Here is a 26,218-nt window from a genome sequence, read left to right as displayed (position 1 = left end):
CTCTCTCTCTCTCTCTCTCTCTCTCTCTCTCTCTCTCTCTCTCTCTCTCTCTCTCTCTCTCTCTCTCTTAAAGCAGTAGCCATTAGTGATGCGCGGGTCGGGTTTTTGCATGACCCGCCCCGCCCCGCCCCGCCACGGAACCCAACGGTTTACGGGTCAACGCGCGCATCACTAGTAGCCATGCAGTGGGAAATCAGCTTGGGATCGGCACACCATCCAGCGAATGCATGGTGGACCCCTTGGGGGTCCACAGACCCTAGGTGGGACCAGTGTGTGTGACAACCCGTTCATTTACGACCTGACGTGGAATCGTTGCCACCCACAACCACGAGAAGTTGATGTTTAAGCTGTTGAGCTAAGCTATATGTGCTAATAACACAACCTGGATTAAAACATTGCATGTGTCAATCTGCATGCTAGTGCTATGAAGATTATATCCAAAGTGCCCTCCCGATCATAAAACATGTGTTGGACACGGGCCGTAAATGAAAACCCTTTATAAGTTTGCAGCGTGTGAGTGTTGTGGCGTTCTCTGTGTGGCAGTGTCTGGCTACGATCGAAATGACAAGTGTTTCCACAGAATCGCTAATAAACAGCTTAAATAATGGGAAAGTGAAAAACAGGCTTTGTGGTTGTGTGCATATGCTAATGGTCAATGCCTGTGTGCAGATCAATTGCTCAAGCCACTGAGGAGAACATGCGGAACAAACAGGTTATTAGTGACTGACAGTGACAGATCGGTTTCCTTATTATATATTAGGACAGGATAGTGAAAGTAGCAGATCTACAAGCTCACAACCTGTCACACCGCAACATGTTGTGAGCTTATAGATCTGCTATTTTCACTGTATTTGAATGCGCATTTAAGTGGTTAATTCAAAATTCATACTTCTTCCCTTCCTGGAGATGTCTTTGAAATGTAGTGGAGTGAAAGTCATGCTGAGTATACAAAAACAGTAAAATAAAATACAGACTCAAAAATGTACTTAAATAACATACATTGTTACTGTCCACCACTGTGCGTAACAGACACGGGCATGAGTTTCAACAAAGACCATTTTTACACAGTCAGTCAGTAAGTCGGTCAGTCAGTCAGACAGTCTGTCAGACAGACAAGCAGACAAGCAGACAAGCAGACAGACAGACAGACAGACAGACAGACAGACAGACAGACAGACAGACAGACAGACAGACAGACAGACAGATCAATTAAATAAACTGTACAGATTACAGTCATTGTTCAGATTTTTTGTGTTACCTGAACAGAACACCTCCTGTCTCTCGGCGGAAGAATCAGACTTCTTTGTTCCACACTCCCTCAGTGAAGATTCAGATCCATCACAGGACGATGTAATCTTCCATACAGGGTGAACAGTATCATGATCAGTATCACTCCTTTGTGTTGACACAGCAGAGCCACAGTCCAGCTGTCTACACACTACAGATGATGACTTCAGGTTCCAGTCAGAGCCATCCACTGGTCTCCACTCTCCCTGGTGTTTCATCTCCAGTATACCAGTGCAGTTACTACTTCCTCCCACCAACCTGACAGGCTCTGTACAAAGACAAGGGAGTAAAACAAAGTACGATTATTTCATCGTAACATAACAATCCAAACCAAAAGTGTCATTATCTCAGGCTAGCAAAGTCAGTGTCCGTTTGTGTCTTCTATTTGTCTATCTGTTTTTTTTTCTCTTCTCATTTATCTCATTCATATTATATTATAGTAATTTGTATCTTGTTTTGTAAAGTGCTTTATCCATTTTGGAAAAGAGCTGCACACAGAGTTGGGTTATGGGCTCTTAGGTGCCAGAGCCCATAACCCATGTTTTAAAATACTATACATATTTTTCATGAAATAAACTAAATTTATTTAACCATAATAACAGCCACAAAAAGGCCAAATAACAGCATGAGGAACGCTAAGAATGATTTATTTATGAACGATTCCCTCTGCCGCGCATTAGGTTCCAATATGGTGGCATATTTTCCAATATGGCTGCCGATACATTGCAGAAATGTACATCTGCTTATGGTTAATCTACAGTTGGTGATACAAGCATGACATTTGGCACAGATAACCTTTATACCACCCTAATTGATCAACCTCGGGCCAGGCGGAATTCCTAGATTGCCGCCAGTTTTCGAAATGGCTGTAACTGGGCCTACGCTTTGGACTATATCACTTTGCTGGGGCTGTAAATCTTTGATTTCCCCCTCATTTTAATATAAGAGTTCTGGAGGTACTGTATTTCTACCAAGTAAGATAAAAAATAACATTAGGATCCAATATGGCAGCATATTTTCCAATATGGCTGCCGATAAATTGCAGAAATGTACATCTTCTTATGGTTAATTCACATGAGCTTGTAGCACATGTTTTTGTATTAATTACCATACAAAGAATCCATGTATGGCACATTTTAAAGTGATTTGGTAGCTTTTTAATGACCTAGGTTTCAATAGGATATACAGTAGCAGTGATGTTGCTAGGTTTTCAATGTAATGGGTAACCCAGGATGGTCCCAGGGACCCATCTATCATAATGCAGATTTATGACTGCAGCCAGTTGTACATACAAGCTAGATTTATACAGCGGGTCGTGTGTCAAAAATAGCAGATCTACAAGCTCACAATGCCTTGCGTCCGCGACGCATTGTGAGCTTATCGATCTGCCATTTTCGGTGCACGACACCGTCGTACAACAAGGCTGCAACACGTGCAGTGCCGCTGTCGGGTTACTACAGTAACGTGACAGCACGCTGTCAATGAACAGAGATGATGAGAAAAGACTGTCTTTCTGCTCCCGTGCACCTGTCTCACTCTCTCACTGACCGAACTAGTTTACAACGAAGAATTGTAAAACAGATCACTTCCATAATGGAAGTTCCTAATGGATATTATTTTTCAGGATTAAGATAACAGGCTCGCTAGGAGATGAAGTGAGGTTGAAGCAGAGTAGGAGTTTGGCAAAACACACCCATCCAACTTTTTTTTTTTTTTTTACAGACACTGCGATTTTTTACAAGATGATAAAATAATAAATAATGGCGCTGCGAGATAATCACCCTCCCGGGCCATCCTCGCCCCCTTCCTCCCCTCCTTCCTAACTAACTCACTAATGCTCGTGGGTAGCGAACTCACATTTCAAATTGCATTGATTGACTGGTGGTGATGTAAACATACCTGACACAAGTTTTAATATCTAAATTTGACAGCAACACGAACTAAGTGTGTCATGGCCCTAGGGTGCCATGGCTATATTTTCTATACAGCAGTGTACATGTAAGTTGTGATAACCTTGTGTTCATGTGAAGTCTGCCACCTACTGGGGTATTTTGATTTTGCAACTCACTCATTCATATAGTAGCCTAATGAGTCTGCCAGTGGATTCAGCTTGGTGGGTTTGAGTGTGTTGAAGCTCAGTGTGAGCAAATGTTTGGTGCTGCAGAGCTCACTGTATGCTTTCTTTTGACCAGAAGCCCTCAGAAAGCCACGTCTGTAAGTTTTCTGTATAATTTGTGATTTATGTGTCAAGAAGATTGTACTGAAAGATTGTAAATGCTATTTAATTTATTGTATTTTGTATCTCTGTTACAGTTTTACCATTCTATACAAATGCTTCAAGTAAAGATGAAAGACGACGACACGACTGGTTTCTTGTCTTCTTGAACATTTTTGATTGGTTATCTGTTGGATTACCTGTGCTAAGGGAGGCCAATAACAAAGTGCATGACCTGGTGAGACCGCAGGACATGCATCCCAGCGTTGTCAAGCTTGCAATGCGCATCGGGGATTTGCAGAAACTAGAGTTGTGTTTCATTTTCGTTTTTACGGCTCGTGTTGGTAACTGGAAGCCTCGCCCCAAAACATAGTCGCCCCCATTTTTTCCGCGGAGGCGGCCGTTCCGAGGTCGCCGGATTAGTCCCGGGGCGAGTGTGTTTTGGGGCGACTGGCCGGGGATTGCATATACTTCTCCACACAACTGTGTCTAACCGAGAGAGTTGTACTTCTCCACACAACGGTGTCTAACCGAGAGTTCATGCAGATCACAGCTGACAAAACAAATATTATATATTATCGGAACTATAATTAATGTTATCGGTTTTATCGGGATGAGGTCATAATTCCTGATACTTATCGTGCACCACTAGTGGATTTGTAAAATATTCGCGGTAAAAAAATATTTTTACCGCAAATTATTTTTATATTTTTCTCTGTTGTTGGTGACAACTCCAGTGCGTCCCATGGATGCCACACGGTATCATGAATGCGGTATCAATATTGCCACACGGTATCAATATTGTGCGTCAGCGACGCAGGACGCAGGCCTATGAGCATCTCTGCAGTAGGACTCTGGCGGACTGTAGTCAATGGCCTATGGTCCATGAAAAGGAGTGATAGGCATAAGTAAGTAAAGTAAGGTTCAAATAGGGCAATAGACTTTTCAATATGGCCACCAATAAATACAAAAACTTAGATCCAACAAAGCTTAGTGCTTCTTTAATATCCTTATTTACTTTTTTAACGAGGCAAGTCATTAAGAACACATTATTATCTACAATGCCGGCTGGGCAAGTGGCAGGCCTCCTTCATGTTTACAAACCTGTTCAGTGCATAATCTTACTAAAATGACGTATTGCTTAGAGACTGCCAACTTTATGCTGAGTTATTACAGTGTGCTAGCAATTATAACCACAGAGGGGTGTGGAGCTAAGTCCAAACTTAAAGCATTTGCAGTGGCCAGAACATTCTTTTCTTACTACTTCTATCATACATGAGTACTATGAACTCCTCAATGACTTGCATATGTCTATCATTTTCTGCAACAGGTGTTGAACCTAATTTGGAGAAGACCGGGGATATTTTCTCAAACACGTTCCATGTCTGCCATGCTGACCTTTGTCCCTTTCCATGGAAGGACATAACTGTGAATGCATAAAGAAGCAAACACCTTTGATCCAATAGCTGATGTAATTTCATGAACTGGGATCCATCTGAGGTCCTTCCCTCCTTCCAAAGGCAATGATGATTCGCAGCTCAGATACTGAGGTTGTTGTCATAGTCAGTAAGTCGGAGAGACTTATTGTCAGTATCAGCCGAGAATTCAGGAGTCTTAATGGACCTCTAGTACTGCTGAGGGGGAGCGCCACACTCACCATACTTTCTACTCATACACTGAGTTGGCGTTGCCCAGGATCAAACCCATGACCATGTGATCCGAAGGTGAAAGCTCTACCGACTGAGCTACCCAGACACAAAGACTTGGCTTGAAAAAGCTGTGGAAGGACCTCAGTTGGATCCTCGTTCATGAAATTGCATCAGCTATTGGATCAAAGTCATCAGGTCTTTGCTTCTTTCATGCATTCAGCAGATACCATACAGTTTTGTCCTTCCATGGAAAGGGAAAAAAGGTCAGCACGTGTTTGAGAAAATATCCCTGGTCTTAGGTTCAACACCTGTTGCAGTAAATAACGCAGATATGCAAGTCATTGAGGAGTTTGTAGTACCATGAGTACTACAAACTCCTCAATGACTTGCATATCTGCGCCATATGATAGAAGTAGTAATGTCCTATAGGACCCGGGGAACATAGGACCCGGGGAACATAGGTACGGTCCCGTGTGCAGCTAATGCTTTAAGTTTGGACCTAGCTGCACACCCCTCTGGTTGTAGTTGCTAGCACACTGTAATAACTCAGCATAAAGTTGCCAAAAAGTTGTTGAAAAGTCTGTTACCTTGGTCATTAAAAGGCTACCAAATCACTTTAAAATGTGCCATAAATGAATTCTGTGTATGGTAATTACAGAAATACAAATACATGTGCTACAAGCTCATGTGGATTAACCATAAGCACATTTCTGAAATCTATCGCCAGCAATATTGGAAAATATGCCGCCATATTGTAACCTAATGTTATTTTTAAAAGATTAACAGCTCCAGCAAAGTGATATAGTCCAAAACGTAGGGCCAATTGCAGCCATTTTGAAAACTGCCGGCCATCTTGAAAAATGGAGGAATTCTGCAAAGCCCGAGGTTGATTATCAATTAGGGTGGTATAAAGGTTATCTGTGCCAGATGTCATGCTTGTATCACCAACAGTGGATTAACCATAAGCAGATGTACATTTCTGCAATTTATCAGCAGCCATATTGGAAGATATGCTGCCATATTGGAACCTAATGTTATTTTTTATACCTCCAGAACATATTCTCTTATGTTAAAATGAGGTGGGAAAACAAAGATTTACAGCCCCAGCAAAGTGTTATTTTGGAAACTGGTGGCCATCTTGAAACAAATTGGAATTTTGTGTGGCCAGAGGTTGATTATCAATTAGGGTCATATGAAGGTCATCTGTACCAAATGTCATGCTTGTATCACCAACTGAACTATCATGTCAATTTCCCACCTGACTATATGAGGAGAGCCATTTCCTCCAGGTAGCTGCCGGACATTGATTGATTGAAATGTTTATTAGGCAATTTATAATACTTTTGTCTAAAAGGTCCGACCAAAAAAGTCCTTGCGGACTTGTTTCCGTTGGGGTCCTTGAATTAATTTCATAGACATATATAGTAGCAACCAAACAGTTCAAATCAACATGAAAATACAGAGATTTTTTTTTTTTTTTAATTACAAAAAAAAAGCATGAAAAATAAAAATATATATACAAAAAAGGGGGAGGGGGGTCGTCTGTCTACCGGGAAACTGGTACTACCTCCTCTTATGGCCTCCAGAAAGATGAGTTTTTAGGACTGTTTTAAATGAGCCCAGCAAACTGCATTTTTTTGAGGGATGGGGTTAGACTATTCCATACCTTGGTGGCCGTGCTGTAGAAGGAGAATTTGCCCATGTTTGTTTTATGGGTGGGTGGTACCAGATTGTTGTTTACGCTCCCTCTAGTTTCGTGACTGTGGGTGTCACTAACTTTTTGGAGGTATTTAGACAGATATGCGGGTATAGGGGGCATTTCGGGCAAATCTGCATTTACAATTTTGAAGACCAGTTCCATTTTTAGTTGTTTAACCCTGTCTTCCACCCTGAGCCAGCCTAGGCTGGCAAAGTGAGTGGGAGAGAGGTGGGTCATGGGCCCCAGTCCGAGAAGTAGTCGAATCAGTTTGTTTTGGGAGGTTTGAAGCTTAGTCTTCAGTGACACTGAGGTGTTGGAGTACGAAGGGGAGCAAGCATAGTAAAAAAGGGGCTGAATCAGGGCCCCTGAGAGGGTCCTGAGGGCCTGAGGGTTGACAAAAGAGGAAACTCTGCCCATATATCTGGTTCTCTGGTTTACTCTTTTGACCACCTTTGTTGCCATGCTTTCACCTGTCAGGTATTTGTCAAGAATACATCCCAAATAGGTAATCTCTTCTTTGCTAGAGTCATCGACTTTGACCTTGAAGTCATTTACCTTCATCTTACTGAGGGAATGTTTGGTCCCAAAGAGAATGGATTCAGTTTTCCCAAGGTGTAGTGACAGTTTGTTATCGGTAAGCCAGGTACGGATTTTGGAAAGTTCAGAGCTGAGAGCTTCCTCAACTTGCAACTTGTCCTCACCTGAGATCAGGAGTGCCGAGTCATCAGTGAACAGGAACAGTTTTTAGTTACAGGCAGCATTCATGTTGTTATGTATAGTAGGAACAGTAACGGCCCTTGAATGCTGCCTTGACGAACTCCGCAGCTCACCAGGAGGGATGAGGACATGGTTCCGTTGATGTCAACCACTTGCTCTCTACCCTCCAAGTAAGATCTCATCCAATTTAGCGGTGTGCAATCAAAACCAATCACCCTCAGCTTATCAAGTAGAATTGAGTGGTTTACAGTGTCAAACACCTTTTGGAGGTCCAGCATGACCATGCCGCAGTATTTGCCCAAGTCTACCTCACGTTTGATGTAGTCGGTCAATAACAGTAGGCATGTGTCAGTGGAGTTGGATGTTCTAAAGCCCGATTGGAATTCAAAAAGTTTACGCTCGCCGAGGTAGCTGTTGATTTGTTCTTGGATGAATCGCTCTATAACCTTTGAGATGGAACAAAGGATGGAAACAGGCCTATAGTTGCCAGGATCTAGTTTGCTTCCTTTTTTATATATAGGGATTACTCTTGCCAACTTGAATTCTTGTGGGACGTGACACTGACTGATGGATAAGTTTGTAATGTGGGCTACTATGGGAGCAATGGAGACCGCTGCGTCTCTGAGGAATCTGGTGGGGATGTTGACAAGGCCGGTGGCCTTCTTTGGCTGTAGGGCGAGGAGTTTGCTTTGCACATCATCAGTCATTACAGGTTTGAATGAGAATGAATCTTTTTTAGCCCCTAGTTTCTCATAGTGAGCTTGGATGTGGTCAGGGCCATACAGACCTGAATGCTGGGGGAGTTTGTTTACCAACTGGGTTGCAACTGTGGTGAAGAAACTGTTAAAACAGTCCGCTACCAATTGCTTGTCGGTAATGAGCGAGCCACTTGAGATAATGTATATGTTTGTAGATTTTGTCTGAATTTTTCCGTTGCAGCCTAATTGTTTTAGTACCTCCCAAAGTTTTTGTGGGTGGCTTTTGTTTGCCTCTATGTTCTCATTTAAGACATTCTTTTTGGCATTTCTGATCAATTTAGTAACTACATTGCGTAGTTTTCTGCACTTTTCAAGTAGCTGCTCACTTTTGTTTTTCCTGAACTCGGAGTAGCTTTTGTTCCTGAGTTTGATGGCATTCAAAATGTCACCCTTCATCCAAGGTTCTGTGCTTGCTTTGACACTCACCACCTTTGTGGGTGCGATGTTATCAAGTACACACAAAAAAAGCTTTTATGAAACGGGACCACGACTCCTCCGCAGAGGTGCAATTTAGGACATGGGACCAGTCCATTTTTTCAAGAGCTGTTGTTAGAAGATTTTGATCTGGGGGTCTGTAGATGGCGCCAATTATAGAACGACAAGTTTCATTTTGTGCAAGCAATGTGCATGTTCATGAGTAAACACAAGTTTAGCTGAACACTCATCTATTCACTCTCATTGTGTTTTTTCCACTCTCTGTCTGTCTGTCTCTCTCTATTTATGAACTGAAGGTTTATTTCATGCAAGGTCCTTTTTCCAGTACAGATCACGGGAAGGGACAAGAGGGGAGAATATGAAAGCTGAATCATAAAAGAAAATAACCTCCTAGAGGTACCGGAGCGCAGAAGACATGTTCCAGAGCCGAGCCCTGACCAGTTGACTGTACAGATAAAGTATTATTAGTACTATTATTACCTGAGCAGGTGAGTCCAACAGTCTTGTCAGGTGAGCAGGTGTTTCTAGTTGAGTTTGAGGTTCTACAGTCCAGGAGAACAGACTCGTTGCCTTCACACTGGAACTCTTTGGTCCACATTGACGCGTTCACTTCTCCATAGAGTGCCCCCTGTAGGACTGAAGGAGCCCCACAGCCAAGCTCCCTACAGACCACCTCTGCATCCTGCTGGTCAAAGTCACCTTCACACACTGAGACCCACGACTGGTTAGACTTCACCTCCACTCTGCCTGAACACACACTAGTCCCATTCACCAACCTCACAAACTCTGGAGAGAGAGAGAAAGAGAGAGAGAGAGAGAGAGATTTAATTAGAAGAAAATCTCTTAGTCTATAATCAACAATAATGTGTAACTTTTTAATCTTTGTTTACCTGTTGTGTTGTGTGTATGTTCAGCCTGCAGAGCTGAAGAGAAAAATAACCAAATAAATTAGCTTCACTGTAACAGAGAACATGGATCCTCTCTATTAATGTATCTATTTGTTGTCGTTGACAGGCCGGGCAGACGAAGGCCGGGGACTATGTTTTCACTTCTGTCTGTGTGTGTGTCAGCTAATCTCTCGTTGGACCAATCATTGTGAAGCTTTGCATGCCCACTCCCAGTAGGTCAAAGAAGATAACAGGCTGCTTCACATTTTGGTCCATAACTCTTGATGCGTAGGTCATACAATCAAAACGTGTTTCCCTGGATTCCTTCGATCATGACGCAACTCCCCACTTAGTCAATGCCCATTTCAGAATCAGTATCAGATTCAGTTTAGTTTGTCACATGACAGTTTTGCAGGTGTAAAGCAGTGGTGAAATTATTGTTCTTCTGTCATTACATCGTGATCCAAGGAACCTGGGGGGGGGGGAGTTTGACTGTACAGCTGTACGGTTCAAGACTTACACCCCATCCGCATAGCCAGCGATGTGAGCGATGAAAAGTAATTAAAATACATGTGTTTCATCAGACTGTCCTGACGTACCACAAGCGACACCACTTTGTGCTGCGACGTCATCCACCCCTTCAATATTTGCAGTGTCTATTTCTGCAGCCGAGTCCCCTCCCCAAACTATTTTTTACTGTTCCTGGAATACAGCTATTTTGATTGTCAGAAGTTTTATTAAGAGTGAAGGAAATTGGATTTTCAAATGGCATAGTGGACGGACAACACATTTGTTTCACTACAGTATACCGTGAACAATCCTCAAATATGAAGTGCATCAGGACACTTTGTTCCTGAGAAAGAGACACTCATTAATTCATATTTGTAGCATAGCACCATCAAACAGTAGGCTATGGTGGGACAGAAAAAACACTTTTTTTTTGCAACTTATTGTTATCATCATGAGACAACACAATTATGCATAGACAGCAACAACAAAATAATAAGAAAAGTAAAGCAAAACAAAAGACATAGTTAATAAAATAAAATAAAAATCAGGAGTAAAAGAGAAATATACAAACATCAAAGAACAGAAGAATGTACAATATGTATCCTCACACCTACACTTGTATCACATTATATAAATATCCACACACATACCGCACATTCAGGCTATCAAAATACACACAATACAAATCTCTTTATAAAAATGATAATCTTATCATAACTCAATGCGTGCAAAAGGCGTCCACTTTTTGGTAAATTGCTCGTTTTGTAGCCTCAACAAATAAGTGATTCTTTCCATATCTCTAATCTCTTTGACTTTATTCAACCATTGCTCGGGGGTCGGAGGGAGCAGACTCAACCAATTGATTCTGATCAAAACTGCCGTACTTTAGGACATGCCCAAAAGATAATGGTCACCGACCTGCTCACCACATCTCCTCCAGCACTCGCTTGTAGGAGTAGAGCCTGCTCTGGCAGTCAGTAACGGGGTCTTAAAAAACCTACTCATAATTTTCCACTGATATTCTCTCCAAGAATTAGAGTTAGTTACTTTGTGCGCTTCAGTTCAGGCATCAACCCACTCTTCTTGTGTAATCTCTTGTTGTATTTCAGCCTCCCACTTTGCTTTTATATAAAGAGTGTCACTGGGAGCCATTGACAATAGATGTTGATACAAGTTAGAAATATTTTTTCCACTTGAAGCTCCCTTTTGAATGTCAATCAGAAAGGATTCTAGACCAGAGGGGCTTCTAATTTTGTCCCAGTCCTCGTGATTTTCTAAAAAGTGCCTAAGTTTTGGAGGTATCTAAAAAAGTCAGTTATAGGAAGGTTAAACTCGTTTCTGAGTTGATCAAATGACTTTAGCTGGCTGGAGTGACATAGCTGGTGAACAAACCTCAAACCTAGCCGCCTCCACCCCCCGAATCCAGCATCCAGCCTTGATGGTACAAAACCCCTAATACATCCAATTGAAGACAGGCCAGATGTTGAGAGAGGCAGTCTAAACTCTTTCTGAACATCCTTCCATATTTTCATTGTGAACCTCGACCAGGCACCAATGGCGTCCACATTGATATTATGTCCCGAAAAAGGGAGGGCTGCTAGTTGTGCCTGTATGCATAGAGATTTTTCAATTTTTAACCATCTAGTTGATTCAACATCCTCCATCCACATGGTCATGGACCTCAGTTGGGCCGCCCAAAAATAATACTTAAAGTTGGGAAGGGCCAGTCCACCTGCGTTCTTGGCCAGTTGCAATGTTTTAAATCGAATTCTTGGACGTTTACCTTGCCAGATGAATCGCGAAATCAATTTATTTAGGGAGTTAAATGTAGAGATCGGTACTGGTATGGGGAGCATTTGGAATGGGTATAGTAGTCTAGGCAAGATGTTCATACGTACTATCTCCACCCTCCCGATCAAAGAGAGGGGCAGGCCCGTCCATCTGTCCACATCTTCTCTAATCTTACCAATGAGACTAGAATAATTTGCCTCAAATAGTTGGTTTACTGTTGGCGTTATGTAAATGCCCAAATATTTAACCCCAGTTCTTGGCCACTTAAAAGAGAAGAGAGACCTGGTTTGCTGTGGTATAAGCCCTCCAATGTCCATAGCCTCCGTCTTGTCAATATTGACCTTATACCCTGAGTAGCGTCCATATGTCTTTATTTTATTGAAAAGGCAGGGTATTGATATCACTGGTTCCGTGATGTACAAGAGGACATCATCGGCATACATCGAAATCTTATGTTCCTCTCTCCCTATCTTCACTCACTAGTAGAGGAGACAAGCTGCAGCCTTGGCGGCAACCCCTCTCCAAGGCAAAGGAGGAGGAGCTATTTCCATTTACTCGCACCGAAGCTTTTGGGTTAGAGTAAAGTACTCTGATGCAGTTTATGAATGTTGGCCCGAATCCAAAATGCTCTAATGATTGCAGTAAAAACTCCCAAGAGACTCTATCGAAGGCCTTCTCGCCATCAAGCCCCAAAATCATTAACTCTTTATGTTCCTTCTGGTACGTCATCACATTCAAGAGCCTGCGTATATTATTACCAGAGTATCTGCCTGTAATGAACCCTGTTTGATCAGGATGTATGATTTCGCTTATAATCGAGTTCAATCTGCGGGCCAGAATTGTTGTCAGTATTTTTAAGTCACAGTTCAATAAGGAAATAGGCCGATATGAGCCACACATTGTGGGGTCCTTCCCCTCCTTATGAATTACTGTAATTACGGCATCACCCCAAGTATCAGGCAGTTTTTTTGTCCGAAATGAATGTTCATAGGCTCGTAATAGAAGAGGGGAGACAGAATCTGCAATTTTTTTATAGAATTTGTTTGAATAGCCGTCTGAGCCTGGGCTTTTATTATTTTTTAGAGTGGTAATTACCTCTTTAATCTCGGATTCTGAAACTGGGGCTTCCATTTTGTTTCTTGCTGCTTCTGATAGTTTAGGAAGATGAATTGTTTGGAGATATGTTTTTATCTCGTTAGCATCATTACAGGTGTCTGTGTTCTTATAAAGTACTTTATAATAATCTGCAAAGGCGGATGAGATGTCCTTTGGTTTTGAAACAAATGAATTATCTGGTAATTTAATCTTGGTTACTGTCGATAAGGCTTGTTGTTTCCTTAAGCGGTATGCTAATAATCGGCTAGATCTGTCTCCACTCTCATAGTACTTTTGCTTCAAAAACCTTAAATTACGCTCCACTTTCTCAGATGTTAAGTTATTCAGTGCTTGTCGAGCATTCTTAAGTCCTCTAAGTACTTCAGGGAGTTGTTGTTCTTTGTGTTGGCGTTCTAGCCTCTTAATTGTATTTTCTAAGTTAACTCGATCTTCTTCGTTTCTTTTCTTTTTGGCAGATGCGAAAGCAATTATTCGTCCTCTCAAATATGCCTTGGCACATTGCCATAGTGTCACGGGTGAGATATCTGGTGTCATGTTGAATTCAAGATAGAGTTTTATTTCCTGCTCCATAAATTTTACAAACTCAGTGTCATTCAATAATCCTGTATTAAGTCGCCACCGCTTGGATGAATAGCCCTCCCAAATCCCATGACAGGGCTACAGGTGCATGATCTGACAATGTAATTGGCAAAATGTCACATTTGATTACTCTATAAGCTTCAGATTTTGGGGTAAATATCATATCGATGCGGCTATAGGAATCATTTGGATTGCTGTAAAATGTGAAGTCCATTTCTCTAATATTAATTTGAATATTTTTGCTATGAATTGGGGATTATTATCGTTTGGGGCATAAACATTTAGGAGAGACACCTCTGTACCGTCAATTGTGCCATTGACCAGAATGTATCTGCCCTCTTTATCATTAAACTGGGATTTGAGGGTGAATTGCACCATCTTGTGGATTAGTATTGCTACTCCACATCTCTTACTAGTTGGGTGAGAAGAAAAGAATACCTGACTAGCCCAGGATCTGTTTAGTTTCTTGTGTTCAGCATCTGAGAGATGACTTTCTTGTATATAGGCTATTTGGCAATGGAGTTGTTTTAATTGCGTCAGAATTTTCTTCCTCTTGATTGGATTATTGAGGCCTTTAACATTATAGCTTATGACCTTAAGTGTGGCCACCATGGTATCAAAACGTGGAAATGTGACCATCTTTCTAGATTGTGACTTAAGTGGGACGCCTTCTGCACAGAGCGAGTAAAACAATGAGAAAAAAGAGGAAAAGAGAAAACATTTAAAAAAGGAAAGATTGTGCTGACTCTAACAATAACAACAAATCGCAATATGGCATAACATTGAACTATACACACATGAGCGTTCTGGACTCCAAAACGATTGACCCACAATTTAGTGAATCTCTCTCCGCGTGGCAACCCCCCCCCTGCCTGACATCTTTGCAGGTTAACATGTCTCCAGATTTGAGGGGAGCTTGCCACCCAAGAGAGGGATAGGAGCAACCAGATCGACAAAAGAGTCGTCCGGGCCTGATGAAACATATCAACGCTAAAATAGAAAATAAAAAAGAAACTGAGAATTGACCTTTGTAAGGTCTTGGCCGCAATAATTAGCCCAATAGAGTTAAACCCCCCCCCCCCAGCCAACGAATCCGCCACCCCATTATGGTAAACCTAACTTATTACAACCCAAATTATACATAACCTTCTGTAAGATATCATGAACACATGTTTAACCTTCTAGTTGTCCTAAAGTGTGTTCACATTGAAACAAGCTAATGTTGTCCTTTGGCCCATGTGTTAACCTTCCATCAGACCAGCATTGTTATTTACGTGAAATTAAGTGAATTTAAATCTGGGATATAGTGAATTTTAAAAAAAAATGAAATAAAAAGACACCACCACAAACACCCACACACACACACACACACACACACACACACACACACACACACACACACACACACACACACACACACACACACACCCACGCACACCAACCCAAAATACAATGTATACATAAAAGTAGATAAAAAATACCCATACATACAATTATACATACATACATATAAACACACACACACCCACATGCATACACACCATCCATCTGCCTGAATAGGCTAACTGAACCCAAAAAATAAATAAATTACAACATGCAGCATGCAGCTGGTATAATATGACTTGTCATCATTCTTGTTTTTCCTTTTTCTTTTTTTTTTTCCTTCACAGAGAGATTTATAGAAACACAAACAATACCCCATCTTCATAGAGAACAAAATAAGTTGAAATAAAAAACGAAAAGTAGATAGATGACAAAAAGGTCGTCATTCCAATCTTCAACAATCATTGTTGTGTCTAAACTTTACTGAACGGTCTACCATAATAATTAAGTCCCATAACGTCCCGTTTATTGACTACTCACTCTCACCGAACTGAATTGTAGTTTCCTCTGAAGAATGAGTCACCACTTGGCTTCAGCAGCTCCTCTGCGTCGCGAAGAACGCTGCGTATTTTCGCCGCATTCGTCGCTCCGTCCCTGCCGGTTATCTGCCATCCGATGCGCCTCTGCTCTCGGTCCAATTTCTCCCACTCAGACAGGTCGGTCTTTATGCCCAGCTCCGCCAGTCCCTCGGCCGCTTCCCACGCTGAAGAGAAGGTCTTTGTTCCGCTTGGAAGCTCCACTAGTAGCTTTGCAGGATGGCGGGACTTGAACTTTATGCTCTTAGCTTTTAGTTGTCGTTTGATCTCAGCATATTCTTTGCGCTGCGGGGGGAGTAGTCGTTATCGAAGCCGATTCTGCTGTCTTTGTATTTCAGATCTTTCTCTTGCCATGCCTTTGTGAGGGTTTGTTCCTTTGTCTGGAAGTCGAGAAATCTAGCCACAAAAGATCTCGCTGGTGCCGTTGCTCCTGGCTTCTTGACTAGAGAGCGATGCATACTTTCCAAGCGTAATTCAGTCTCAGTGGGCAAGTGTAGTAGTTCTTTGATGAAGTTTTCACCCCACTTTACCGTGTCCCCCGATTCTGAACCCTCAGGGACCCCGTACACCCTTAAATTATTCCTCCTGGAGGAATTCTCCAAAAGTTCACATCTGTCTTCTAATTCTCTCTCCCTCCTGAGCAAGAAGCCGAGGAGTCTCTGGTTGAGAGCGCAGCCATTTTCATTTTCACCAACTCGACTTTCAACCTCGTCCATTCGAACCCTCAAACCAGAGACCGACTGTTGTATCTCGGTCATGGACACATTCAAAGTTTCCAATTGTCCATTTACCTCCTGTCGAAAGGTCCGAATCTCGGCGAGGATCGCCTCGGTGCTGGTGTCCATACTTGTTGTGTAGTTTCCAGACTCGGGTGATAATGGCGTCTCCTCGGCTGTGACCAGCGGCGTGGTTCTTGTGATCTCTCGTCGCCCGCGTTGAGGAGAGAAGTGTGATTGCCAGGTTGTTGTAGACTTGTTTCTAATCCTTTCACTTTTCCTAACTCCTTGGTTCATAGTACGGTCAGATTACATTTTAGAACTCCATAAATTATTCGGGAATATGTTGTTTTAAGCGGATTACATTTGGCCAGGTTAGAGCAGCTCTAGAGTGCTGCCATCTTGACGGCGTTGTGGGCGGAGTCCGAAAAAACACTTTTATGTATTCAATATTGCTTTATTGCAGTTAGATCTTCATCAGGAATGTTTCTGAAAATGTGGAATACATGTCATGTATCCTTATGAAAATTCAAAATTCCTGATGAACATCTAACTGATTGAATTATTATTATTCATTCATTCACTTATTTATTTACTTATTTATTTCAGACAATAAGCCCAGAACATTCAAGACATTTGTATTACTTTGTGTCTTCTGTGTTTAAGGTGATTAACACATTGAGTGCCAAAAACGGTCCGGACCGTTTTTCATAATCCTAACATGGTGTGCCAAACATGGTTTTGGCCGTTTTTGGTGCTTCACAGCACCAGGAGATATCATTTTACGAAGATTTAGACTCCAATCCACCTCCTGGTTGAGTTATGACTTCAAAAGCCTGTATCTCGGCTCCTGTGTACTTTTTGTTTTTACGATGTATTTTCGACTATTTTCAACTGGCTGCAACTATGGAACGGATTACCGAATGTTTTTAATCTTTTTCCCCGGATTGTACGAGACCTCTATGTGTGTAATGAGGGGATCACCGTGAGGACGGTGATCACTGAAAATGTTTTGTGACTACTTGAAAAAGGTCCAAAAATTGTTATTTACGTCACGAGATGTTATGTCATTCCTTTTCCGCACTACATGTCTCGACGCGTCTCACACAGACCAGCTCCAAAGACCGCCCCAATGGGGTGTCCCCACACGGCCAGTCACTCCCATTAGCTGCGCCCGTTGCAGAGTGAGACTTTACTTTACCTGAGTTATCTTCTGATAGTTGTACTTGAATGTTGACATGAAATAATAATCCTGTGTAGTGGAAAAAAAAGACAGCGTGGAGAGGCAGGGCTGGTAAACAAACCGTCGCGAAAGGCTAGGATAAAAATACCAAGGATTCCACAGTGATGTCACTACTATGCGACACGGAAGTAGAACTGCATGAAGATAGCAAGGATTTGACAGTGATATGACATCACTAACGAATCCTTGGACATATATGTAACTAGATGAACATGTGCTAGGTTCACGTTCTTCAGCCAGTGTTGCCAGATATCGTGAGAGAAATAAGCAACCAGGTCTATGAAAACAAACCCAAAAGAGGATAACTAGGCCAAGAGCACTTTACCTAGACATGGGATATTATATATTTGAAAATTGCCGATCTACAAGCTCACAACGCTTCGCGACCCATTGTGAGCTTGTAGATCTGCTATTTACAAAAAAATCTTGAGGGGGAAAAAGTGCAAAATGTGGAATATTTTTGACAAATATTTGTTAGGGGCTCCCTGGCACAAATTATAATTTCAGATGGGGGACTGTGGAAAAATACATGAACATGTTTGAGAACCACTGGTTTAAACAACAATCAAAACATTTGGAAACAAGCCCAAATATCGACTACATTTTAGAAAGAAGCCGCTTATAATAAGCAGACATGGCAACACTGCCATGCTGTTTGAATGTTGTCGTTGGAGATCACACCCACATAGAACCCTCCCCTGCCACAAGGAGGGGCAGTAAACCAAAGCATTATGGTCATTGTAGTAATGCAGCAGTCCAGTCAAACCGTAGTCAAACACACAGATTTCATTATTTTTCTGGCCATAGGGTGCAAATTTTAAATTGTGCTACTGTTATCTACTACAAATACTATTACCATTGAGTGATTGCAGTTTCTTCCAGGGGTGAAATGCTCCTTTAAGAGCTGTCAAATTAACAGCTACCAAAGGCTATTTGAAAATAGCCGATCTACAAGCTCACAATGCGTCGCATCGCGACGCGTTGTAAACTTGTAGATCTGCTATTTTCAAACATTTTAGTACTTTTACTTTTGGTACTTTAAGTACATTTTGATGCCAATGCTTTTGTACTTTTACTCAAGTAAATGTTTAATTCTGGTCTTTTACTTGCAACAGAGTATTTCTATATTGCAGTATTGGTACTTTTACTTAAGTAAAGAATTTGTGTACTTTTTCCACCACTGCAATAGTCACACCAAAAAGCCTAAATTGTACACATAGGGGGCACAGCAGTGTCTAACATTTCAAATGGATATAACTCGGTGACCATTGCTCTGATCTGCACAATATAGGACTGGAAGAATGCTGCTGTGAGCAGTGGGGAGGACAAAAAGCCAGATATGATGATGAATTACAACAAAATCAAAGGAGGAGTCAACAATCTAGACAATGTCACTTAATGTCCGGGTAACTCAGTCGGTAGAGCTCGCGCCTTTGGACCACGAGGTCATGGGTCCCGGATGGAACACTGGAAAATCCCACAAAAGGAGGCTTTTTTTCTGGAGGAGCTGGGGAGGTTTCTCTGGTGAATCCCCACATTGAATGATGCCAGCGGCTGCCCCAAACCCAAGCCTCTGCCAGTTTGGTGAGAAAGCTTCAGGATACACCCACACCAACAACCCACACAAGGAACCAGCCAGGCGATGTCAGGGGGAAGCAGAGAAAGAGGTGCCAGTCCGAAAAACCACTTGCCACACATGTGAGAAACACATCTGTAAGGAGCACGCTAAAACAATACACATACTGTGATTCATGCATGTAAACACGCACGCACGCACACACACGCATGCACACGCACACACGCACGCGCACACACACACACACACACACACACACACACACACACACACACACACACACACACACACGCACACACACACACACACACACCATCATCATCGGCGATCACTCGAAACGAGTATGATTGTCCTCCTGTAGGTGGGTCTGGTCATCTGTGGGTCCTCAGGTGGCTGTAGAGGCCAATCCGGGATCCACAGTCTCTATTGCAGTAGGGGCATATGTAAGTGGTGGTGGTGTTGTGAGGAGCTGTTTTGGTGGTGGATCTCTCCTTTCTTTGTTGCCTCTTGGTTTCCACGGCACAGTGGAGGTCCTTTTCCAGGTGTGCCGTGCCTTCATGGACCATCCTGCTCCACAAGTCTCTCTGGGGGACAGCCTCCTCCCAGTTGGTGAGGTTGAAGCGGCATTTCCTCAGGTGGGTTGTCCTTCCTTCAGTTGTCCATACAACATTTGTTTCGAAAGGCGACTGTTTGGCATGCGTATGACATGGCCGGTCCATCACAGCTGGTGCCGAATGATGGTTGTGGTGATGCTGCCAGGATGTTGTCTCCCACATAGATTGTGGGGGGTTGGGAGGGTGTGTCAGGAGCTGGTTGGTACAGGACCTGAGTTTTATTGATGTTAATGTCAAGTCCCAGGAGTCGGTAAGCTCTGGCAAAAGCATCCAAGATGTTCTGGAGGTCCAGCTCAGAATGAGCAACTAGAGCATTGTCATCTGCGTACTGGAGCTTTATAATGGAAGATGTAAGCACCTTGCTTTTTCCCCTGAACCTGTTCAGGTTGAAGAGCCCGCCGTCTGTCCTGTAGATGAACTTGACTCCCTCAGGTAGGTTTTGGCTGGTGAGGTGAAGGATGGCTGAGATGAAGATGGCAAACCGACTCTGGGAGGATCTCTTCTGACAGCGGCAGTAACCGGTTGGCCAAAATACGGGCCAGTATTTTTCCTGTTGTGGACAGGAGGGAGATGCCTCTGGAGTTGCCACAGTCTGCCTTATCTCCCTTCTTGAAGATAGAGACAATCAAGGCGTCCCTGAGTTCGGCTGTGATTTCCTCCTTTTCCCATATTTTACCAAGGAGGCTGTGGATGTGGCAAAGGAGCTTTGGTCCGCCTTGCTTGAAGATTTCTGCTGGAATCCCATCTGGTCCAGAGGCCTTGTTATTACTCAGTTTCCTGATGGCATCCATGACCTCATTTTCAGTGGGGGGGTCACCCAAATTCTCCATGATGGGTCTCTGAGGAATCTGGTTGATGGTTTCCATCTCCACTGTGGTGTTTCGATTCAGGAGCTCTTCGAAATGTTCTCGCCATCTGGAACTGATACCTACATCGTTCTTCAGCAGGGTTTGTCCATCTTTAGAGCGGAGGGGGTTTAGGCCTCGATAGCTGGGCCCATAAACAGCCTTGGTGGCATTGAAGAAACCCCTAGTGTCCCCAGAGTCAGCAAGCCTCTGGATTTCCAGGGCCTTCTCCATCCACCATTTGTTCTTCAGCTCTCTCACTCTGCTCTGGACAAGTGCCTTTGCCTTGGCGTGGGCCTGCCTTTTGTCCCTGCAGTTGATGTTGTTTTGCCAAAAACAAAAGGCTTTCCTTTTGGCATCGATAAGCTGTTCTATTTCGGTGTTGTTGTCATCGAACCAGTCCTGGTGTTTCCTGGTCTTGTAGCCAATGGTATCCTTGCTGGTCTCAAGTAGTGTTGTCTTAAGAGCCTTCCAGTGTTCTTCCACATCCTCAGGATATTCTTCCGGGAGTCTCACAAACAGGGCGTCTTGAAGAAGCTGCACCGTGTCTGTATCTCCAAGGCTGTCGATGTTAAATTTAGGGCGGATTAGACTCCTTTGTGTCCTCCTCTTCTGCCGCAACTGGATGCTCATTGTGGAGCGGAAGAGGCGATGGTCTGTCCAGCAGTCATCCACACAAATCATGGCCCTGGTGATGTTAACATCTTTGCGATCTCTGGCCCTGACAATGACATAGTCTATGAGATGGCATGCCAGCGCTTTGATCTGGGATGCATCCAGGATGTTTTGAGCATGTTTCTCTGGCGGAAAAGGGTGCTAGTTATCACAAGCTCATGTTCGGCACACTGTGACAGAAGGAGGACTCCGTTGGTGTTGACATTCCCAATCACCTTCTTTGCCTAGAGTACCTTTCCAGAGCTTGTGATCCTTGCCTACCCTGGCATTGAAATCCCCAACACACACCCGCCCGCCCGCCCGCCCACCCACACACACACACACACACACACACACACACACACACACACACCTACAAAATATGAAGAGTTTAGCGAACTAGCTATAAAAGTGTATTAAATCTCTCGTTGACAAACCATATTGTCAATAATTGTTTGAGAGAGAGAGAGAGAAACTTGTCCCTTGTTCATTTTCTGACGGGTACATTTTGACCCGTAACACCACATATATCAATATTGTTAATAATATTAAGTTAAAAAACAAACACAAGCAATAACAAAATTTAAGTGACTAATATTAGTCTATTATAGCCAGATAACACAATTATCCATTGTCTACATTTATAATGAGTGAATTCTAATGTGTGTTATAGTTGAAAACGAGTGCTATTTTGAAAGATGAAAGGTCCATGACTTGACTTACTTGACTTAATCCTCTTTACCCCGTCGAGGGGCATAGGGCGTCCACCAGAGCTCTCCATCTCACTCTCTTCTGGGCCTGGGCTTTTGCTTCCTGCCAGCTCATTCCAATGTCCTTCAGATCTTGGAGAGTGGAACGTCTCCAGGTGTTTCTCGGCCTGCCCTGTTTCCTCTTCCCCTGTGGGTTGTAGTCCAGGGCCTGTCTTGTGGTGTTATTTCTAAGGGTGTGGCCTATCCAGTTCCACTTTCTCCTTTTTATGGTGCTAGCTATGCTGTCCTGTTTAGTGATCCTCCATAACTCCTCATTTGTGGTTTTGATGGGCCACCATAGCTTGAGGATGTACCGCAGGCATTTGTTAACAAACACCTGGAGCTTGTTTGTTAAGCCATCGGTGGTCTTCCATGTTTCGGAGCCATAGAGCAGGACGGTCTTCACGTTGGTGTTGAAGATCCGTAGCTTGGTGTTATTAGAGAGCTGTTTGGATAGCCAGATGGGTCGCAGGATCCAGAATGCCTGCTGTGCTTTGCTGATCCTGAGCCCTGTCCCTGTCGGCTCCTCCATCCCTGCTGATGTTGCTCCCCAGGTAGGTGAAGTGTTCCACGTCTTCTATGTCCTCTCCTCTAAGTGTAACGGGGTCTTGTATTCTCGGATTTATCCTAATGGTCTTTGTTTTGCCGGTGTTGATGTTGAGCCCAAGCTGTCCGCTGTTTGTCTGCAGTCTGTCTGTCTTCTGTTGCATGTGTGTGTGATTTTCGGAAAGTAATGCAAGGTCATCTGCGAAGTCCAGGTCCTCGAGCTGTGTAAACAAGGTCCACTGGATTCCTGTCCTTTGATCTTTAGTTGTTGTTCTCATTATCCAGTCAATGGCAATGAGGAAGATCAGAGGAGAGAGAAGACAGCCTTGCCGTACTCCTGTTGTGATGGCAAAGGTGTCTGACAGTTTGCCCTTGCTGATCACCCGGCCACTGGAATCCTGGTACATGTTCTTTATTAGATTGATGATTTTAGAGGGGAGGCCATAGTATCCAAGCAGTTTCCACAACACTTCCCTGTCTAGGCTATCGAAAGCTTTTTCAAAGTCCACAAAGTTTACATAGAGGGGGGTTTGCCACTCCACGCACTGCTCTATAATGACTCTCAGGGTTGCAATGTGATCTGTACACGATTTATCTTTCCTAAACCCAGCTTGCTCTTTTCTTAGCTGTTTGTCCAGGGCTGATTGTATCCTATCTAAAATAATCCTGCAGAAGACTTTGCTAGGGATAGACAATAGCATTATGCCTCTCCAGTTGCTGCACTCACTAAGGTTTCCTTTTTTAGGAAGGGTGACCATTAGACCGGTCTTCCACTCTGCTGGGATGACTTCCGTCTCCCAGATGTTGTTAAGAAGGTGGTACAAAACCTCAGTGGTTGCCTTTGGGTCAGCTTTCAGGATGTCAGGGGTGATGTTGTCAACTCCCGGAGCTTTTCCAGCCTTCAACTTTTTGATGGCTCTTGTTATTTCGTCCTTTGAGATCCTCCCACAATTGATCCTCAGGGTTTCTGTTGGAACCGTGGGGATCTCTGGTGTTATTTCTGGAGGAGGTCTGTTAACACTTCCGTGACTAAGCAATCAATGGGACCGATTTTGAGAATTGAAAGTGGCTTAACTTCTCTCAGGAAGCTCTGAGAAAGTTCCCCTTTCATGACTTTTCCTAAATATATGTTTCAAACCATCTCCGTTTTTTTTTTTTTTTTAAACTCATTATAAATATGAAATACATACCATGTATCCCATCCCAGCCGTTTTATTTCGGCTAAATTGATCGCTCTCCCCCTCTCTCCCCCTCCCTAGAGCACTTTACACCTCGAGACCCCCCACAGAGCGGCCCGTAGACAGCAGACTTGCTGCTGCGCAACTATTCTATGTTGCCATGTCTGCTTATTATAAGCGACTTTGGGCGTCTTTCTATTATTATTATTATTATTATAATGATATATATAATTACATTATAATGGTAATACTTTTCTACTCCACTACAACTCAGAGGCAAATCTTGCACTTTTACTCCACTACAATTATTTGAAAACTTTAGTTAGGCTACTAGTTACTTTGCAGATATAAATATATTTTCATACTTGTTTAGATTAGAGCTTCATGCATGTCCTTTTGTAGATAATTTTTATTAGGTAAATATTTATATAGAAAGGTCTAACCAGGGACTGGGGTTGCAAATTTGCCTCGGATATAAACCCCATTTACAATGCAATGGTTTCATGCCTCACTGTTTTCTTAGGGCACAATGCATGCAGTAACATTTTCATAGACCTGACTGCTTATTTTTCTCGCAAAATTTGGCAACCCTTTCACTGCAGTGTACAGAGTGTTTGCTACTGGATCGCGCTGTTTTAAAATGCTGTGCCAACAGATGTGATCTACAAGCATATGGCTCGTCAGGCAGCGATTGTTTTATGTTTGTAGATCAGATATTTAGCGCAGGAATGAGCACATTTGTGGAACATATAGCGATGTGTTCACTTGTTACGCTGACAAGGAGATGAGAGGGACAGGAGAGGAGACGCTTTCTCATCAGCGTGAACAGCTGATAGAATGAGAGCTTTACGCTCAGACAATAATGTGAATATTATATAATATAATATTGGTTTGTCAAGAGATATCCATGTGTTTTGCACAATGGAGATCACGTAATCTAACCCTAACCCTAACCCTGGAGTCACGTAATTAGACAGTGGCTTCAGTGGTTCATATAGGCTCCATGTTTCACTGAAGAGTTTAATGTGTGACGCTACAGATCGCGCTGTTTTATACGCTTTTTTTTAAATAAAGATTTTACATACAGAATCTGCAGTTACCATTACAAGTTAGCCTAATTTTATAATGTTTGTGTCTGCCTACAACAACAACATTATGTGGGCTCACTGACTGCGCAGAGTGCAATTGAGATGTTAATGGCTATTTAGAAGACAATGGAACCCCCCACTGTGTGGGTGAGAAGGTGTCAGCTAGTCTGGAGCACAGAGGTGAGACAGTAACGAATAGGAGAGCTTGATTTCTTGTTCAAAATGACCGTTTTGCAGGCTGTGTGTTGGATAATGTAACCTCAGTCATGCCAGTGTTAAGGAGTTCATGGAAGTGTTCCCTCCAGCGTTCCAGCTGTTGGGTTTCCAGTGTGAGGAGATGCCCCTCTTTGTTTTTGACTGGTCGGCTGATAGTCCTGTTCTTCCCCGCCAGTTGCCTTGTGATCCTGTAAAGGTCTTTCATGTTCCGTTGTCCAGCTGCTACCTCTGCCTCACATGCCAGGTCGTTGACATATTTCCTCTTGTCCCTTCTTGTCTTCTTTTTCACTACTCTGCTCTGTTGTTGGTATTCTCGTCTACACTGTTCCTTCTTTTCCCTATCAGGTTCCCTGTTGCACTTAGCTTTGAGGCCCCTTCTATCCTCTATGGCTTGCCATGTGCCATCCGCAATCCAGTCCTTTCTTTCATTCTTCCTATACCCCAGGACCTGTTCGCATGTTTCTATGAGGGATTTCTTACAGTTCCCCCCATTCTCCCTCCACCTCGCCTGTTCCTGCTAGTGCTGCAAATCTGTTCTTCAGAGTCAGCCCTGCATCTTTTTTGACCTGGGGATGTCTTAATTTCCTGACATCAAACTTTCTCTGTGCCCTATTTTCTGTTCTTGCCTTAGCAGCTAGTTTTAATCTAAACTCTCCTATCAGTAGGTGGTGGTCTGAGTCAATGTCAGCTCCTCTCTTTACCCTAACATCAAGGAGTAGCTTCCTCCATTTTCTTGCTATGGTTATGTGGTCGATCTGATTCTCTGTATTTAGATCGGGGAGATCCACGTGGCTTTGTGTATGGGCTTGTGTGGAAATAAGCTTCCTCCGATGATCAGGTCATTGAAGGTGCAGAAGTCGGCAAACAGAGTTCCATTTTCGTTCACTTCTCCGAGACCTTCTTTTCCCATGATGCTTGTCCATTTGGTGTTATCCGTTCCGACCTTAGCATTCATGTCTCCCAGAACTATTTGGATATCTCTCTTTGGCGACTTCTGTGTTTGAGCTTGTAGTTGTTGGTAGAACTTCTCCTTTTCTTCATTTTCAGCCGAGTTTGTCGGTGCGTAGCACTGAATGATGGTGATATTTCGGCCCTTAGATGCAAATCTAGCCGTGATGATCCTTTCAGAGACTGGTTCCCATTCCAGGAGGCTTCTGGCAGCATCTTTCGAGAGAGTTAAGCCCACACCATGCATATGTGGATCCTCTTCTCTCTCCCTCCCTGAGTACAG

The sequence above is a fragment of the Gymnoscopelus microlampas genome (assembly GCF_963454915.1).
Source record: "Gymnoscopelus microlampas genome assembly, chromosome: 20".
In the NCBI taxonomy this organism is placed as follows: Eukaryota; Metazoa; Chordata; class Actinopteri; order Myctophiformes; family Myctophidae; genus Gymnoscopelus; species Gymnoscopelus microlampas.
This window is presented reverse-complemented; position numbering follows the sequence as displayed.